This window comes from Mirounga leonina, unplaced genomic scaffold (assembly GCF_011800145.1).
Source record: "Mirounga leonina isolate KUSES-001 unplaced genomic scaffold, KU_Mleo_1.0 Mir_151, whole genome shotgun sequence".
NCBI lineage: Eukaryota > Metazoa > Chordata > Mammalia > Carnivora > Phocidae > Mirounga > Mirounga leonina.
In genome coordinates this window covers 83,705,016-83,712,515 of record NW_023270377.1, presented here as the reverse complement: position 1 = coordinate 83,712,515, position 7,500 = coordinate 83,705,016, and the positions used below count along the sequence as shown (strand labels likewise).

Sequence of the window (7,500 nt, the reverse complement as noted above, 5' to 3'; positions counted from 1 at the left end):
CACCCCTAACTGTTTAGTTAAATGGAAAATAATTAATATTTTCATAACTTAATTACTCAGCCATGTCAGGAAAATATAATTAATATCTTTCATGTTTTAGCATTTTTATTCTTATTCAATTATCACTGCGTACTCTTTCTGATTTTAAATAGTTGGTTATTATTTTTTTTTTTGCTAGAAAGATGGGAAATTTTAAAAAGCAACGGTAGCACAAATCCCCCAAAATACATCTATATATTGCATATGCAAAGAGACACATGGCAATATGTACTTTCGATACTCCACACAAACTTATTAAACAGATCTGCAATTGACAATTTTATTAGCTTAGTGACATGGAGTGTGTGCTATAAAATGTACTATAAATACAACATGACTTCACTAGAGTAGCTGTGGTTTTATTCCTAGAAACCATAGACACACACACGCACAATGTCCATCTATTTAGTCAATACACAAACACATCCACAAACCTGCTCAACCTGAAATGTTCACTGTTGCTTCTACGTCAACCGTCATGTGCTAAGGCCATTTATATCCCAATCTTTTAAGCAGAAAATGAGGAAAAGCCATATCTTCTGGGCCATTAATACTACTATTGAGATGTCTTCATAGTGCCATAATTACAGAAGATCTCAAAGTGACACAGGCAAGACCAACACAAATGTTAAAATAACTCACAAGAACCGGCGGGCTGCCTGTGCCGCCCTCAGTCCCAGCAATGCTCAGTAGCTTTTCTTAAAATAGACAGCCTGTAAATAAGGTCTGTGAACTCAATTGAAGGTGGCTGTTTCTGAATTAGTCAGCCCTCACAGGCTCTCGGCCTACATGCTAGTACATAAATTGTCCACTTTACCACCAGACAAGAAAGATTAGAGTAATAAACACGGGGCATTAGCTCAGCCAGAGAGACACAGCAGCCGTTACGCACACACAGGATTGCCAAGAACTGTTAACCCAACTCTCCAGAAACACACACAAAAAAACAAGTTAGAACCATGACATCATGGGAACAAGAGGGAGAGAGAGAAAGGGGGGAAAAAAAAAGCCCGTGGAAAAAAAAAAAGCGCAAACAATTTTCAGGTTCATTTTGATTTCTCTGCGCCTAATAAAGCAATCCTCCGCTAAGTTATCAACTGAGCTATCTTAAGTGGCTCTTGCCAGCTATCGGATTATACAAAAGTGGCAGAAAAGGAGGAAAAAAATGAAAAGGATTGTGTGTCAGGTTCATAATGCTTTTGGAGAATTCTGGAAACATGTCTAGTTACAAATTTTAGTCAGTCATATCTGTTTGCTTTGACAGGTTCCCAGGGAGTAAAAAAGGAACAAAAAGAGAGAGATTTTTTTTTTGTCATGTGAGGCTGGGGACAAAAAGATTACACCGTGCATATCTGCTCATAATATGATCTTTGTATAATCCGCGGGTCTGCACTTGCCTTCGGAACAACTGCACAACAGGTGCAAATTAAAATGAAAACGGCAGCGGAGCCGGGCAAACAGAATCTGCTGACCTGGTTTGAATACCAATTGACGGGGGAAACAAAACCTTTTCAAGAGGTGTGACCACAAGGGCTTAGGCAAGTTCAGGCTGGGTAATGCCCTCAGATCTACAAAAAGAGAGATATTCTAACATCTCTGCTCTAGCTGTGTGGTCCAGATATACCTTAGTACAATCAATAATGTGCTTCTTTTTTTTTTTTTTTCCCCCTGGTGCCTGAGATTTAACCATTTCTTAGCAACAAGCAGAAGATTCTTTACAAATTTTCTGAACGCTGAGTTTGGGGCGGGGGTGGGGGGGGCGGTGAGAGTGGTGGTGGTGGGGGGGGTGCTACAACAAAAGCTCCTAAGGCCTGGGAAGCTTTCAACCCACCTCCTAAAAACTGATCTCTGGGCACAGGAGGAATAAAGAAAGGTCCAGAAGGAGTGAATAAAATTATCTAAGGCTGGACAGGCATTAAAAGGCCTTTATCCTGGAAAAAAAAACCATGCCTTTTAAGGTCTTTTTCTGCATGGACCACAATATCCCGTGTGACACGTGAGTGTTCCTGCAGCAATACAATTGAAATATTTTCTTGTGGAAAAAAAGAGAGAGAGAGAGAGAGAGATAAATGATTTATGAACAGCCCTTGAGGAGTCCCAAATATCAGAACAATCTAAACAAGCAATGAAGTCATGTCTCACCATATAGGGTCAGGAGTACAGCATCCATCACCTTCACAGGCCAACAATACTTCACAACCTTTAGGGTTCTCGCTCACAAATAGTAGTAAATACTTTTAAACTAAATAAATAACTGCTGTCAAGTTCACTTACAGAAGCAGTATGCCATCTTTTCCAGAGCTGTTTTAACTAGGATATCCATTCCCATAGCCATTGTGTTGGTATCCCACCCCCACGCCCCCCCCTTTTTTTTTAAAATCCAGGTAAAACAATTCATAACAAAGTTAGTTTTTATATCTGGATTCAGAGTAGAACCTTTCATCCTGTTCTTTCTGGCTGACCTTCGGACAATCAGATTTAAATCCATTAATATGGACATTGCGCTTCCTGCTCCTCACCTAGTCCTCCCCATTTCTAAATCGTCAGGATTTTCCTTTAAATTTTTCTTTCAAGTCTAGTCAGTGGATTTGCCTCGTGTAATTATTGGAGAAATTTTCGCCACAAAATATTCTTACTATAGAATGGCCAGTACGGGATGGGTTTACCCCCATTTACATTGTGAAATAAAATAAGCTCATTTTCCCATTTGTTCCCATTTTCATCCTTTGCCCACCATCATCACCACTGGCATTAAGAGATCTTAATAATATAGCTTTGTCTCTGCAAAAGGAGATTCGATTTTGTAAAATAACTAATGTATACTGGTTTTAAATGAGGGTCACTGGGCAGAATATATTAGTCTAGTGTCTATTTTTGAACTTAACGATACATATTTTTGTTCAGCACTCAAAAGCACTGAACCACCTACATAACGTAGCAAAGTTCTATTCTGTCCTTACATTAGGTCAAATAAGCCACCCTTTGCATGAGTCTCAGCAAAATTTTATACATGTATTGGAGCTACATGGCTGGCAGAAAAACAGACAGTTACTTCAAAACCACAAAGAAGTGGGAGCCCAAAGAATTCCTTTCTGCAATTCAATAAACAAGAGGAAAGATGTACTGTTTGCTGGCTCAAAATAGACACTAATTTTACATCTGTCTCTGAGGCACAGCAAAAAGCCAACTAAAGAGCAGTAATAAATGTCCAAAAACAGCATCAGTATCCAAAACTCTCCCAGTAATCTTCAGAGGAATTAATTACAATTCTGTATAACAGTTGCATTGGCAAAATGCACCCATAATTATATACAGGTACTGTACTGTATTACAGGGAAATTTGCCATGTGATACCATGTTTACATGATAATTGATGGATAAGATAAAACTATTTGCATATGAAGTGCATATGAATTATTGGCATGGCTCACCATTTTATGTGGAATCATATTAAAGTTTCATTTTCTCTAAAACTGTATGTGTAATATGGGGTTACCAAAGGGTATAAAGCTGATACTTAAATTTGCTTTATAGCAAATGGGCCTGGAAAGATATATCTGAATATGCATTACTAAAAACCTATATTTAAAAGGCTTCATAGTTTATCTATAATAAGCATTATTTTCACTTCAGCAGATTGCATTATATTAAATCGTCTCTATTCTTCCTTCTAAGTAAACAATACTCTAAATTGTATCACTATACCAATTAATTTTACAATCATATGCAAAACAAATAATGGTTTCTCTTTATTGTCTATTGGTATAACTTTTTTTTTTTTCCAGATTTTTCTATTCTGGTGACATGTAACAGAATAGTAGCAAAACGTGACATTTTTATAATGTCCCTACCTGCCGGAAAATTTCAGCATTTGCAAAAATGGCCTATCATAGCATTTAAACATTACTGATAATTAGCTTGACATTTGAAATACCAGAACTGTTGTTTTGAAGAAGCCCTATACAATGTTACCTAACTAACCCCTTTTCATACTTATATGCTTTCTCTACATTATTCTGTCAGTTGGAGTACAAACAAGATATCAGTTGCTAATGTATTGTTAAGGGGCGATACTTCATCTTCACCAGAAGCAGAATTTTTTTTTTTTTTTATGTAAAGGAAAATTACATATGCGGATTATAGACAGTTAGTTGTTAATAAGGCGGTCAGTAATGATTTTCTATAACTCCATTCAAGCTAAGTGTGCCAATAAATCTTTCAATGCAATCGTCAAACATTAATTAAATGCCTACAATGTGGCAAGTCCAGAGGATACATGGATGTGCTACTCTCACCTCAGGAAGCTTGCTATCTATTTGGAGAAATAGAATCATAAAACTGTAGTGTTAGAGGGCCACTTGAAGTCAACTCTCCACATGTGACAAGGGAGGTCCAGTGACTTATCTAAGGCCCTGCAGCCAGATGGTGGCAAAGCCAGTGCTAAAATGCACGTCTTCAAACATACAATAGCTGCACAAAAATACACACAGTATTACAAATTCCCAATGAAGAATGCAATCTAAATGTAAACTCCACATGATCAGAGTAAGGAAATGAAAATCCCCGGGACTTTTGGGGATTTTCACAATGCAAAATAGAGATTGTTGCTTAATTTTGAATTGTTTTGGTGATTGTTACTTTCATGGATCTCCTTAATTTGAGTTACAGAAGCCTACCAATTTGATCAATTACCAGAATCTAACGATACACCCATGTTTCCCACAATAGTTTGGAAACAATAGAAATAAAGAGGCAGTTCCCAGAATTATGAGCTTGAAGACCTGTCTTCTCATCCCAGTCCCAGTGTGTAACCAGCTGTGTGGCCTTGGCCTATCATCCAAGGAAACTTGGTACAAATGGGTAAAAATAATGATAGTAGGTTCCCTGTCTATGAGGTTGCCATAAGGAGCCTACGAACTTGTATGTGTGATGGCAACTTTGTGAAGTATAAAACACTGATATCCACTGAAATAATAATAAAGATGGGACCACAGGGGGGCCTGGATGGCTCAGTTAGCTAAGCGTCCCACTCTTGGTTTTGGTTCAGGTCATGATCTTGGGGCTGTGAGATCAAGCTCCTCCTCCGGCTCTGTGCTTAGCGGGGAGTGTGTTTCTCTCCCTCTCCATCTGCCCCTCCCCCAGCTCACAAGCATGCTCTCTCTCTCTCTCTAAAATAAATGGATAAATCTTTTTTAAAAATTAAAAAATAGGCACCCCTGGGTGGCTCGTGGGTTAAACATCTGACTCTTGGTTTCAGCTCAGGTCATGATGTCAGGGTCATGGGACAGAACCCCAAGATGGGCTCTGTACTCAGTGCGGAGTCTGCTTGAGATTCTCTCTCTCCCTCTGCTCATCTCCCTGATCACGTGTGCTCTCTCTCCCTCTCGCTCTCAAGTAAATAAGTAAATCTTTAAAAAAATAAAAAATAAAATAAAATGAAGATGGGACCATGGCTCCAGTGTCTTCTTTTGTCTGCTATTGCGACGTGGTAGGTATAGGTGAAAAGAGAAGATTTGAGTACATGCCAGTCAGTTTTGGTGTTGGCCCTTCATTTAAAAATTGATTTGCAAAAATGTCCTCAAGTAGTAGCACCGTGATGGGAAACAGTATGCTTAATCCTGCAGCTAATACTTGATGTAGACATGTAACCTTATTTTAAAAATGTCTCTTCTGATTATAGGGCTTAAAGTTAAAAAGAAGTCCTTAGGAATTTTATGAGTCATCTGGTTTCCTGAATCTCTTAGATGCTTGGAGAGCATTTATATTTGAGCCAATGGATTAATGGCCTAGTTGCTTTCTTAAAATGTCCTTATGTGTGGTAAGTGTTTGTGGACATTCTAAGACTCCTCACCTGAACCCTAGCCCTTTATTCCTCCCCTTTCTTCCCCAAGTTCGATTTCTAGGTACGATGCTGCTAAAGACAAGATGCAGCAATTCCTCCAGAATTTTTATCCAGTGACTTGTTTATCCAGGGAAGATGTATCATCAACACCCCTTCTTGATCACAGTTAACTTGTTACCTCTACACTTGGGTGGATAAAAAACATAGGACTAAATTCAAGGGTCGATTTCTCATTTGATGATGGGGGCGGGGTCTCGTGACAGATACAACAAAACAAAGCAAGTTCAAACAGAAATTTTCTTCTGAATTTGACTATGTGTCACTGAAATGCATGAGCCTTACTTTCCTGATTTAAAAATGGGAATAACTTTATCACCCATGGAGGCAAGATTAATTAATGCTAGAAAGAAGGGATCATGCTAGCTTGAAATATCCCCATGGAACGTGCTCTTCAGCACAAAACACTGTTATAAAAGAACAGCTATGAACATACCATAGTCAGCCTTTATACAAACTAGTTTGGTCACTTTAATTTTTTATCCCAGGAACATTCAAAGGCATTAAACCCGCATTATAAATTAATGAGTTGTAAAATGTCAGCTGATAAAACAAAAGCAGTTTTGAATGTAGGGATAAAAATGTTTCCATTTCAGATTAGCTATGTAAAAAATATGCATATTAACTGAAATGAGAGAAGAATGTCTGCAATCCCCTGGTTCCAATGTGGAGGGGCTAGTTCTGACAGTCTTTCAACTTCCTATTATGGGAACATCTTGGGAAGATGGCAGCCACTCATCCCCTCTAGAAATGCTAGCAGCTTCCCTGTACCTGGAGGAGCTTTCCAGTTGCAGTGTGGTAGTGATTAAAAAAAGGTTAAAATTTCCATAAATTTGCTGGGGCTCTGGATAAGCTCCCACATGCAGGTAATAACATCTTAGTTATGTATTTTTCCCCTTGAAACCTCTTCCTTAATATAGGAAGTATGAAAATAATGGCAAATAAAAATAAAAGTAAGGATCCTCCCTTCCCCAAACTATCATAAAAACAGATATTGGTCAGAGAATTCACAACAGTAAATTCATTTAACTTTCTTTTTTCTTTCTTTCTTTCTTTTTTTTTAAATTCAGTTATCTTTCAAGAAGACACCATAATCCTAGGTCACAATGTTCCAAGTGAAATTTTGCTTACTCAAAGACTTAATAGCTGTTTATTGTTTTACAAAGGTAAACATATTAGGGTTTTCCTCTATATCTAGAACTCATAATGGTTTTGATTGCCTTACTTAACTCCTACCAAAGGAAACTGGTCATTGTTCTGATGTGCAAATATACATGCCCCTTGCCTCTCCTTTCTTTTAGTTTTTGGAGCTGAAGTTTCTGTCCCTTAGAAATTTTCTCAGCTTCACTTTCTGTCTCATCTATAATATGCTGACACTCTAAGGATAGAGTATTTAGGGAAACTGTACTCCAGAACACGAGTCAATAATTCCCTTTGATAGCTAAAAAAAGAGCCTAATGACACCTTCCTCGGCCAGCCCAGTGTGATGGTGTACCGAGAAAAGGCCCCCAAACAACAGCTAAACACAAATATTTTTATTTGCATTGTACATCTATTTGCCA

General features: G+C 38.1%; 1 protein-coding gene across 6 annotated transcripts in view; it reads right to left on the bottom strand.

The window, feature by feature from the left end:
• The window catches only part of ZEB2 (zinc finger E-box binding homeobox 2), a 130,094-nt gene that overhangs the window by 42,242 nt on the left and 80,352 nt on the right, over positions 1-7,500 (bottom strand). Inside the window, exon 1 of one of the 6 annotated variants that reach the window (XM_035008096.1) lies at positions 474-1,323. The exons of the other annotated variants lie outside the window; for them this stretch is intronic. The gene's annotated coding sequence lies outside the window, so the exon portion shown is untranslated. Of the gene's footprint in view, positions 1-473; positions 1,324-7,500 lie in introns of those variants that run through there. 6 annotated transcript variants of the gene reach the window in all.